Here is a 12,812-nt window from a genome sequence, read left to right on the forward strand (position 1 = left end):
TCAGGACTGGAGAGAATAGATGAACATTTGATGAAATATGTTTTCTGGATTAGGGCACAGAAGAGAAAAAAAAATCACCATTTGGAGAGGAGGAGCCTAGCGCGCAACCAAGATGGCCGCGTAGGCACAGGGCTCCCGAGGGCCTCCACAACTTCCCACGTCTATCCTGAATTTATCCTGATTCTATCGACGGGCTTCTACAGGTGAACCTATGTGGAGGTGATACCTGTTGTCCAAATTCAAATCGGACTTCAGGAACCGGGATAGCATCGACATCAAGTTGGCGGCCTACTCCGGACCTTGCCCCGGACTCGAGTTGGCATGGTGCCCGGGCAGAAAGTGAACAACAACGGCATGCAGGACCCGGGCCGGTGCGCACCCCATACTTTCACTTTCGGTTTCGGGTCTCCTCGCTGAAACTGACTGAGGGGCCCTGGATTGTCAGCACACATTTATAGGGGGAAGATCGGGTATCCTGCCTGATCTTGGACACTAGCCTGGACTACCTTTCGTGATCGCCGAGGCTCCCTAGATCGGCTCTCCGGGGATCGCTCATCGTGTTGGTGGCCGACAACCTTGGCGACCATCAGACAATGGCGGCTAGATTGGACGGAGATAAACAAAAATCCAAGACGACTAGGCGGGGAGCGCATACCCAAGCTAATAACATGGACCGCTATACCCAGTCCAAAGGATCCCCTAGTGGCCTGCATAAGTCACCGGAGAGACCCAAGGATGGCCCGGGTTCGTCCACGGAGTTAACATTGCAGGACGTCATGGGTGCCATCGATGAGATGAAAGCGGCGGTCGGCCAGCAATTCGACACCTTGGCCCATAAATTGGACACGGTTTTGATCGACGTTAAACTAGTCAGAGCGGACCTTTCACAAACGAATGAAAAGGTCAAATCCTTGGGTCTGACAACGTCAAGTCTGGTAACGGACGTGTCTGACCTGCAAACCGAGGTCCGTAATCTGCGGACGTCTACTGATTTGTCTGTCCGTCGGCTGAAGGATTTTGAAAGTAGGGCTCGGCGGAATAATGTGCGCATAATAGGGGTGCCGGAGAAATCGGAGGTCCCTGCGGCTGACCTCTTCGTGGAAGACCTTGTGATCAACCATCTCGCACCCAAAGGCTTGAGTAAATTCTTTGCGGTCGAGCGGGCCCATAGAGTTCCGGGTGGTAAGCCTAAACCGGGCGCTCCCCCACGGCCCATCATTGCCAGAATTTTTCATTTCAGGGACAGGGATGCTATCCTGCAGGCCTCGAGGGTGAGTGGGCCGACGAAGTTCGAGAACACTCATATAAGTTTCTACCCGGACTTCACACAATTGGTCCAAATGCAGCGACAGGAGATCATGGGTGTTAAACGGCGACTGAGAGACATTGACCTGAAATATGCGATGCTCTTTCCGGCCGGGTTGCGTGTTGAGTTTGAGGATCGGACGCATTTCTTCGATCGGCCGGAGGAGGTTGGAGATTGGCTTGATACCCTGCCCCAGCGACGACGTCGAGAGGGACAGACCGAGGAGAACGGAGTGGGCTTGGCTGGACAGGAATAGACTCTTGGTTCCCGGTGACTGACCATTGTGATGACACTTCCATATTTTGGTTTGATGTTTCTATTCAGTACCTTATCCTTCAATGCCCGGGGGTTGTGAGGTGCTCAGTGAGGCTCTTTCCTCCTCTGGGGTTTCTTTTTGTAGAGTAGTTAATGCTAGGGCGACAGGCACACTGCAAGTTGGGGGGGCTACATGGGCTCACGCAGGGGTGCAGGGCGGGGAGAGTTGTAACGGAAATGTTGGTGGGGAGGGGGGAGTTGGGGAATGTTTGAATGTTCTACAAGGCAATGTCACGCTATACGACTGGTGGTCGGGATCGTGTTCTCTGGGGGGGGGGGGAGTTGTGCGCGGGGTTGGGATGGGGGTAGGGGATTGAGAGTACTCTCGTGGAATGTGAATGGCTTGGGGGATAGGATTAAACGTGGAGTAGTGCTGCAGTTTTTGAAACGGCTGTCGCCAGACATTGTCTTTCTGCAGGAAACGCATCTAATTGGGAATTCTTGCCATGCTATGAATAGGCGGGGATATCGTCTTGTTGTTCATTCTGGTTTCACTTCTGGGTCGCGGGGGTGGGCATCTTGATTAGAGCCTCTCTCCCGTTGGAGGTAGACGATGTGATTCATGATGATAGAGGGCGGTATGCTGCACTTGTAGGCCGATGGGAGGGCAGAACCGTCTCGCTCGTTTCTGTTTATGTCCCACCAGGATTGCAGACCGTAACTTTCGCTGATTTGGGGCGAATGGTCTTGGGACTCCCGGGGGGGGTTCTGGTGGTGGGGGCGATTTTAACTCTGTCGTATCTGGGAGGGCGGATCGTCACCCTCCCAGGGATCTCCCGGGGGCACAGGCCTGGCTGAGTGGGTTTATAGATACCCTCGGACTGATAGACTGCTGGAGACTAATGCACCCGGGGTAGGCGCAATACACTTTCCACTCAGGGGCTCATGGAAGTTTATCGAGACTTGATTATGTCCTTATGCCGGCGGCCCAAGCTGTGATGATTAGGGAAGTAAGACATCTGGCCCGGGGTATTTCCGATCACTCCCCACTACTGTTGCACATTGAGGTCACCCCCGGGGCTGAGGGGAGGGTGGCACCGATTAACCCCTGGTACCTGCGTAATCCTAAAATCCGGGCGGACCTGGTCAAGTCCATTGAGTGCTATTTCACTGAAAATGTGGGGTCAGTTTCATCTGCTGTCTCGTTATGGGAAGCCTTCAAAACAGTGCTCCGTGGGCACGCTCTTTCTCTAATTTCCCACTCCAAGAAAAGCAAGACTGAAGAGGTGGTTCGCCTTGAAAACGAAATAGCCAAGTTGGAGGGGGACCTGGAGCTGGGTGTTACGAATGATAAGTTGCATGTTCTCAGTCTTAAGCAGCTTGACTATAGAGCGTTGGTTACTGATGCTGCCAAAGTGATGAGTAGAGAGCAACAAGGGCGCTTATACGATGTGGGGGATAAGGCTGGAAAATTGATTGCATGGTTGGACAGGAAGGAGAGAGCGAGTCGAGTGGTGCCGGTTATTGAGAGAGCGGATGGCGTGCGTGTGACTGACCCTGTGGAAATTGTTGAATGTTTCGCGACTTATTTCCGCGACATATATTCTCCAGTCTCGGATGGCCTTGAGGATGACTCTCATCTGTTGCTGAGAGATATAGTGTTGCCGACTTTGTCAGAGGCGGATAGGGTACGGATGGATGCGACGTTGTCGCCTGATGAGATTGCTTTGGCTATTCGCTCGGTCGCTTCTGGCAAGGCCATGGGTGCCAATGGCCTTCCCATTGAACTGTATAAACTGCGCCCGGACAAGATGGCGCCTCATCTCTGCGACATGTTTCTTGAGGCACGTGACGTGGGCTCCCTCCCCTATGATCAGCGTCTCGCTACAATAGTCGTGATTCACAAGGAGGGGAAGCCACGGGATCGGTGTATTTCTTACAGGCCCATCTCATTGTTAAATGCTGAGCCTAAAATTCTGGCTAAGGTTTTAGCTAATCGTCTGGTTAGGGTTGTTGGCGACTTGATCCATCCGGACCAGTCCGGTTTCATACCTCACCGTAATACGGCTCTGAACCTGAGGCGTCTTCATGGAGTGCTCGCCAGAGCGGCGTACATACGTGAACCGGCCGTTTTGGCGTCCTCGGATGCCACAATGGCGTTTGATACCCTAGAATGGCCATATCTTTGGGCGGCGCTCGCGAAATTTGGTTTTGGCCCCGGGTTTATCGGTTGGGTGAAGTTGCTGTATGAGGAACCGTTGGCTCAGGTAGTGGTGAATGGCAGAGTGTCGGCACCCTTCGGGTTGGGAAGAGGCACGCGGCAGGGTTGTCCGCTGTCGCCCCTCCTCTTCGCACTTGCCTTGGAACCTCTGGCTGCCTGGTTACGATGGGAGCCCTCATTGCGCGGCATTAGGTGGACGCCTGAATTTGAGGACCGCATCTCTCTTTATGCGGACGACATTCTCCTGTATCTCACGTCTCCCCGGCAGTCTTTGATTGTACTAGTCGATGTTCTGAACTCATTTGGTCGCAACTCCGGCTTGGTCATTAACTGGGCCAAGTCATGCGTCTATGTTCTCTCGGGGGATGCTCCTCTCCTTCCGCGTGGCTGCCCTATCCAGATTTCGCAGTCAGGGTTTAAATACCTGGGAGTGTTCATAACTTTAGACCCTGTGGCCCGTTATGAGCAGAACTTACTCCCCCCACTCCAGCGACTGAGGGCCGACGTCTCGGGGTGGCGACGGCTCCCGCTTTCGCCGCTCGGACGCGCGGCGTTGTTTAAAATGATGTCGCTACCACGATTCCTGTATGCACTGCAAAATACACTCGACGTCATACCGGCCCGCTATTTCCGTGAGGTGGAGTGCTTGCAGAGGCAGTTGTTTTGGGACGGGCGATCGCGAATCGCTCTCACAAAATTGACACTCCCTTGGTATGATGGAGGTATTGCACTCCCCGATATCAAGCGATACTATTGGGCGTCCCAATTGGCGGCGGTGAACCACGGGGTATACGGACCGGCCCTGAACCCGGCGTTCGAGATGGATAAAATGCTATTGCCTGGGGGGGATTATAATAGAGCACTCTATTCGAAGTCTCCTGGTGTGCAGTTGACAGGCCCAACAAAGATAGCGGTACGTGTGTGGCATGCTGCTAATGCTGCGATGGGTTGGAAGGACCGCCTGACTCGAGCGACTCCACTGTATGCTTCAGAAAGGCTGGGCTGCTTGTGGAAAACTAAAGGATTTGAGAAATGGGATATGATTGGCATATGTAAGGTGAGTGACCTCTGGGTGAAAGGAGAGTTTAAAACGTTTGAAATGCTGAAAGCGGAATATAAGCTAAATGATAGGGAGTACTTCCGGTATGCTCAGGTCCATCATGCTTTGTGCTCGGTGTTCCCTGATGCTACTGCTATCCCGGAAAATTCCCCACTGGAGGACAGGGTGCTCGATGGCTACGTGCCTGTCAGCACGATCTCCTTGATCTATAAAATGCTTATCAACGATCGGGCGGATCTGTTGACCCACTTGAGGGAGATCTGGGTGGCTGACGGTTTGGAATTAGATGATGAGGACTGGGTCTCGGCAATAGCCTCCCCGAGGGAGGTGGCAATTCCGGCCCGCCTTCGGTTCGTACAACTAAAGATACTCCATAGAGTGTATGTCACTGGTCCCCGCCTGATGCGCATGGGTTTCTCCGTGGATGGGATGTGTAAGCGTGGCTGTGGTTCGCTGGGTACTTTCCTTCACGTTATATGGGAATGCCCTGAGGTGGCACGCTTTTGGCGTCGGGTGCATGCTGTAATGGAAGAGGTCACTCATGTTGCTCTGCTTCCAGAAGCTAGGAGATGCCTGCTGAACCTGTGGGAGCCAAACGATTATACTGTGGCACAGACGCGGTGGGCGACTTTGGGAAATATGGTGGCTAAATGCAACATTGCACAGTTATGGGGTTCCCAGAGGCCGCCCACGGTCTCGGTGTGGAAGGAGAATATGGATTGGTGCATGTTTAGAAAAAAGACGGTGTATGTAGCGAGATGCAAGCCTAAGAAATGGACTGGGGTGTGGGGTCCGTGGAACTCTTATCGCGGAGACATCTGTGCCCCTCCTCTGGCTATTGTATTGGATGTCCCTTTGTCCCCCTAGCCGAACATTCCCCGTCTGTTAGGTTATGAGTGAGTTACAGTTTGATTTTTCCTCTGTTCCCGGGCCCCCCTCCCTTCTCTGCCGCTGGTCATTGATTTCCTACCCCGGGGAGCGCGTCCTGACATTTACAATGCCTATTGCCTTGTTTGTGTGTAATGTTTATTAGTTTTAAATTGAAACTGAAACCGTATTTAATATTGTCACTCAACTATTGCTTCTGCCTTCACTGGGAGCGCTGATGGACTGACGGGATCCTCGGATTGACCAATCTGTATAACGGTGAATGATACGTCTCATGCTAATTAGCGGCCGGCCCAAAGGGTTGTAGGCCCATGTCTGTAACTCCTTGAAGTCAAATAAAGGTTTCTTTAAAAAAAAAAAAAAAAAAATGGTATACAATAAAAGTAGATGTAATTAGGATCTGTGAAGAAAAGAAAAGATAGTTATAACATGTAATAATACATTTTTTACAACACAAAAAAAAAATAAAAAATCACCATTTGACCTGTTCAGGAGTAAATCTCTGGGGAGTTGTGAGCAGGTCCGTGAAAATTAACAATGTAGTGAGATTGGGTCAGCAGAGTTACAGGACCGCTTTTGTCAGGGAAGTGAGTTTTGCAAATAATTTTCCCTCATTGAAAGTACATTAAGATTATACCCATGTCTCCACCAACATAAGGATAGAATATATGAGTATTCCCTAAAAAGAAAATTCCTTTACGACTAGTATTTTGAAAGTCTTGGTGAAATGTATAATACACTTGTGATGAAGGAACTTGTGGAAAAAATCAATTGCATGAACTGGTTCCTATGTAGCAAGGGTTGCGTGTCAAAAGAAATGACTGAACTCAAGGCAAGCATCAGAGGCAGATGTCTTAAATGTAAAAGCCGTTCTGTACTTTGAGGCCTCACATGGATAAAGAATCACTGAGCTGAAGGGTACATCATTTATCTGTCCAAGGAATACAATGGGAGTGTCATGTTAAGATTACCTTCTTTATTCTGGCAGCTCTAATATCCATCAGGTGCAGAATGATCACTTACATAGAAATTTATGTCCAGAATGTCATTTAGTGCAGGTGGAACATAGTTACAGAGTTAGAGAGATGAACAGATGTTTCAAAATTTTTATTGAAAAAAGTTATTTAAAGTTATTGAAAATTATTCTAAATAAAGTTATAGAATGCCGATGCCTACACGCTGCAGACACACTGTGAGAGTTGTCTTCATGTATTGAGGAGTGAATGACTTGGGAACCTCGGTCTTTCATTTAATTATTCCGAGAGTAAAGTGGAAGCAGTGAATAATTTAAATAGAGAATTCTAACTACATTCACCTTTTTCTCAATGGGTTGTTGGTTATTGCAGCATGTACTTAAAGAGATTTCAAAGCCACACCGTGCTTTTGTTGGTAAATCTCTACTTTAGTGTGTCCGCTGCTTTAGATCATCATCTGAGGTGAAGTGGTGCTGCACAGTAGAGCACATTTTACATTGTATATACAACATATATTACATCAATCCCAAATACGTAGCAAATTTCTTTCACAACAGGCTTGAAATTGACCACAAAAATGTGCCTTAGATTCTCCCTAGAAAATACAACAATGGACCCTTGCAGTTTGTTTGCAAGCTGATCACCGGACTACTCTTACTGTAAGTACGATATGGTGTGCAATAGGTTAATCATACAAATTGTCTACTATGCAGACATTTCAGAGCAGTAACTACAGGAAAGGAGGAGCATGCATGTAAATCTATGATTTTTATAGATGTGGGTCTACGCTTACTCTGGAGTTTTTTTTGTAAATCCTGTAGACAGTAGAGTCTGAAGAGGGATGTAGGGTGAAATTTTCATAAAGTAAACCACTACTACCAAAAGTACTATGCAAGAGTCCGATGGAGGTAGTTGTGCTATGAAGTTCATAGAGATGCAAAAGGCATAGGTAGCCCTGCAGGTTTAACATAATTTGTTTTAACTAGAATGCACATGGTATAAGATTCGATGTATTGCTTTAATTCTTGTTCTATCTTAGTCCACCAGAATATACATGTTATGAGACTTGGAGTTCATTGAGAACCTTGGTGTCCACTCAGCAGTGTCTTGACACCAGTATAATGCATTTTACGCAAGAGAAATATAGATAAAAAGATTTTCAATATAATAAACCATCTTTTTGCTGGCAAGTTTCTGGATCTTGGGCAATTCACGCTTCTTTAACAATGGTTTGTTAAGACTGTATAATTTCTTGATGGCCCACCATCGTCTTAGAATTTACTATCAAAATGCATGGTGGAACAGTGGTTTATTTATTGTTATTCCCCAGCCACCATAAACGACTTCTTTTATATTTCAATTTCTGGATCAATAGCCCATGTGAAGTGAAACCAATAGAGAAAATGAGCATCCAGTAGGCATGACGATGGTTTGCGCAATGCACTGCTTTGATCTTTAAGAAGCATAAAATCTTATGGTCTGTCCAAACAACAATTTCATGATTGGGACCTTTCAAATAGCGTATCGAATGAGCGATAGCAGCTTGGATGGCTAAACCTTCTCTATCATACGTTGAATAATTCTGTTCAGTTTATGTGAGCTTTCGGGAGTAGAAAGTAATTGCATTCAATGAGTTAGTAGTTTGATCTTTTTGTACAAGGCTGTAACCAGTAGCTGTGGATTAAATGGTAAAGATGATTGAAAGCCACAGGGGCATTGAACAGGCCACATGTCCTAACTATGTATGCAATGTGGGCAAGCTTAGTATTGACTATTGTTTTCCATTCATCCCCTTCCTTAATACACACAAAAGCATAGGCCCCTCTTAGATTCAATTTTGTTAAGACAGAGGCTGGATGAGGATGATCCAGTGCTCACTGGGTCCATAAATCTGGCCAGGATTCCCTCCCTCACCTTATGGTCTTCCTCCATCTTACCATCGCGCCTGCACCACCACAATCGAACTTCCTCAGCTATGGCCTATTCCACCACATCTGCCACCCAACGCTCCACACTCAATCCACACTGACCTACCCATTTGATTGCCACCCACTGCTTGACCAGTAGTAAAATCAGGTGCAGGAATTTAAAGCCCGTTTTCTGGTGTTTCTGCTTACAGATGTCACCCAACAGAGAGACAGCAGGGTCCAATTCCACACCACTATCCTCCCTCGGGTTAACACCCTCTGCCAGTAATCATTCACCTCGGGACAATCCAAGGCCAGATGTAAAATAGAGGTTACGGGTGACCGGCACCTGGGGCAGGAAGCTGACTTACCAGGGTCCATTTTAGGTAGTAGGATGGGTGTGACGTATGTGCGACGCAGAAAGTGAAAGTGTATGAACTTAAAACGTGCATTGCTCAGTCTTCGCTATGGCCCACACTCTCCTCCACTGGGCGTCCCATAACCACACCCCCAGTTTACCCTCTCAGGCCTCCCACACAGGGAACCGACCCACTTACAATTCACTGCGATGACTTTGTACCATATTAGACCAGGTGGCGCCCCACCCCCAACACAAAAAAGGCCTCTAAATGAAAGTGGAGTAGCCGGGGCTACAGGGAAAGTGGACCAAATATCCGGGACTATGGCTGCAATAATAGCATCCTGCAAGAATGAACCCGGCCCTATACTAAAGCTTACCTGTACTGTCTCAAAAGTGATAAATTCTTTGTTTGGGAACAAGTCCCCCAACATCTCGCACCCTCCCGCCCTCCAGGCTGACAGATCCACAGAGTCCTCCAGCGTTCTAAAAAGCCGGAAGGTTCCAAAAGTTAAATTCCCTAGCGAAGGGGGCTCTGCCCAGGACAACCTTTACTGTCCGCTCCCACAGGTAGGCAGAACGTTGGATCAAATACGGCACCATTGCTACATCCCGACATCAGGAGTTGAGGGAGGGAAGAGCACCCTCCAATGTCCCCTAAGAGTGTTTTCTCCCATGTGCCAACTAGCCAGTGCGCTGCACATTGGATTTGGAGGCCAAGTGTTATTGCTCTAAGCTGGATACCACGAGTCCCCCCTATTACAATGGTTGAAACATATGGGCCGTGGCTATCTTGCTCCATTCCCCAGCCCAAATCAGATAAGTTAGGAGGGAATGCAATCTTCGGAACACTACGCGAGGTAGAATTACGTACGAGCTTTGAATAACGTATAGGCACTGAGGTAAAAACACCACCTTTGTGACAGCTACACAACCCATGAGAGAGCTGAAGGGAGTTCCAAAACTGTACCGAGGAGCGAAGGCCCTCAGTGAGCCTTCCTATGTTATGTTGCATACACTTCATTCCTAGGTATCGGAATGTATTCATTTCCCAGCGAAGGGGCACAGGCAAGTCACCTGGGTCACGAGCAACCAGGGCTCCCAGCGGAACCACTTGCAATGTCCTGTAATTGAGTTAAGACCAGACAGTTCCCTGAAGGAGGCCAAATATGACAACAGGATGGGAAGAGATTGCCAAGGAGTTGAGAGATAAAAGAGAGTATTGTCAGTGCATAGGGAGACCAAGTGAGTGACGTCCCCTACCCTAATCCCCCATTCTGCCATATTCTGGCGAATCTGAATGGCAAGAGTCTCCAATGCGATCACAAGGAGGAGGGGTGACAGTGGACAGCCCTGGTGCGTGCCCCTGCCCAACTCCAATGTTTCAGAGCATAGCCTACCAACTCACACTCTGGCTATGGGTCCCGTATACAGGAGGCATACCCAAGAGCGAAAGTGAGCGCCACACTCCATTGCCTCCAACACCTGCATGAGGTAGTTCCATTTTACTGCGTCAAACGCTTTGGCTATGTCGATGGATACTACTTGTACAAGTCCTCCTCTCTACCTTCCACCTCATGTGAGACATGCAAACAGGTATAAAGCAAACAGGCATAAAGCATGAAACCACGTTGGTTATCATGAGTTAAGCGTGTAATAACGGTCTCAAGCGAGAGGCAAGTACCTTGCAGAGTACTTTAGTGCCAGTATTAATCATAGTAAGTGGTCCATAAACAGATGGATCCGATCTGGGCTTCAGCAGCATAGTGATGCCTCCCTCCCTCATAGACAAAGGAGACGCACCAGACCCCTCGGCCACCAAGTAGACCTCCGGTAAACTTTGGGAATGAAATGGGGCGAAGGTCTTATCAAACTCTGCAGAAAAACCATTGCCACCCAGGGCCTTCCATCCAGTCAGTCAATTGCCATGAGGCTGTACAAATTTCCTCCAAAGTGAGGCCAGCATCCAAATCGCAGACAGTGATTGCTCCCACGGTAAGAGGTCCAGAAAGGCCTGTGCAGACGGGGCCGTGCCTCAACACACCTGCCCCAAGTGAGTTTTAAAGGTATCCACTATGCCCCTCCTGCGTATAAACCTCACAGACCTAAGGGGATTCAACCAAATTGTACCCACAATATATAAGCTTGACATCATCCCCCGGTATGTATTACATTTCATGCAGCACATATTCTTTATAGCTTCCATTATTGTATTTACATATTAAGATTCAAATTGTCTGAAAATATACCCCACACTTCATTGAAGAGTATCATTAAATAGGTATACGACTATTTTGAGACCGTACATCATTAGGGCTTAAATTTACATCAGGTTTCATCAATACCAGTATTGGGTGGTTTTCAAAATAACAATATGGATTAGACTGTCTCAGAAAATAATCAGATCATGCCCAAAATATGCATCAGACTTTTTAAAAATGTGCCTGGATTGTGTCTAAATAGGAATCCCCCCTTGCGATATGGTAATACGATTGTTTCTTAAATTAACATTTGAATGTCCCTAAAAAAATAAGCATTTTTATCTTGAAAACATAAATCCAATGTTCTCTGCTTTCCCGGAAAATAATGTTTTGATTTTCTCTGAATTAGTCATCAGATTACTTTGAAAAAGTGAATTGGATCTTTAGGAACCCTATTGATACTAGATGAAAATGTACTTTTACTAATGTATAGATCCTCTTTCCCACAAACGTTAAAATTGATAGTACTTCAATATATTTGCACCGGATTAGTCGCACAGATGTCATTTAAATAAGCATAGAATGCCTCAGATTGCTTTCCAAATTGTGCACAAGCTTGTCCTCATAATAAGTATGGAGTTGTCTCCAAATAAGTACTAAAATCCTTTAAAAAGACACAAATTGTAAGAAATAGGCATCACATGCATCTAAAACGTTCACAATGGCTCCCAGGGATAAACATTAATATTTCCTAAAAGTGGACGAGATGTTTGCATTAGATTTTCACTAACACGGATAATTCCATTGCCCACAAAATAAACACAATGTTCAAAAAGCATTACCCAGATTTCCCCACACAGTAAACCAGCTCGTTATTATTTTATGCCTAAAAAAGCGACAGAACGTCCAAAAACGAGCATCAAATTCCTTCAAAAGCATCCATCACAGTGCTCCCTTGAGTACATTGTATATAGGCACCGTATTGTTCCACAAATAGCTTCTGTTTATCTTATGAGTCTTTGTATTTGTATGTGTTCATAAGAAATACATTTTGGGTTATTTTTGCTTCTACTTGAAAGAAAAAGATTCATTCATAATTTTTTTTAAAGCATAATTTATTATATTTCACAAAGTTGTGGATATTTTAGGTTGAACTTGACAATTATTTCAAGTTTGATCGCTTAGAGGAAATTTCTACAGTTTTACATGGTATTAATATTAAATTGTTAATTTCAAATGGTTGAAACCTTTAAAGAAATAGATACAATTTTAACAAATTGGTTAAACGTATAAAAATCCTCTAAATCAACTTTGCATGTTGTGTCACTATTAACAAAAATAGAAAAATCTTTCTAGAAATGTGACAGGTTCGCAAATGAAAGCAAACATTTAGCTTGCTTAAATTCCTACTAGCACAGTTTTGGACAAAAATACATGCCTCTCTAATTGGGTAGAGGCTCTCTTATAGAGTCTCTTCGGAGACGATGCTTCTGCAAAATTTACATTATTAGAACTAAGCACCTGTCTAATATGTTCTGATGCAAATGTATCACTTGCATTTAAAGATGGGACTTTTTAAGCACAATCAAAACTATTAGGCCAGCTAGTTTAGAGAATGTTTACAATTAGCTGGGAGTTACAA

General features: G+C 46.4%; 1 protein-coding gene across 3 annotated transcripts in view; it reads right to left on the reverse strand.

Moving 5' to 3' along the window:
- LOC146784354 (caspase-7-like) overlaps nucleotides 1-12,812 on the reverse strand; it is a 171,818-nt gene that overhangs the window by 57,165 nt on the left and 101,841 nt on the right. The gene's annotated exons all lie outside the window — the stretch shown is intronic.

This window comes from Triturus cristatus, chromosome 11 (assembly GCF_964204655.1).
Source record: "Triturus cristatus chromosome 11, aTriCri1.1, whole genome shotgun sequence".
Classification (NCBI taxonomy): Eukaryota; Metazoa; Chordata; class Amphibia; order Caudata; family Salamandridae; genus Triturus; species Triturus cristatus.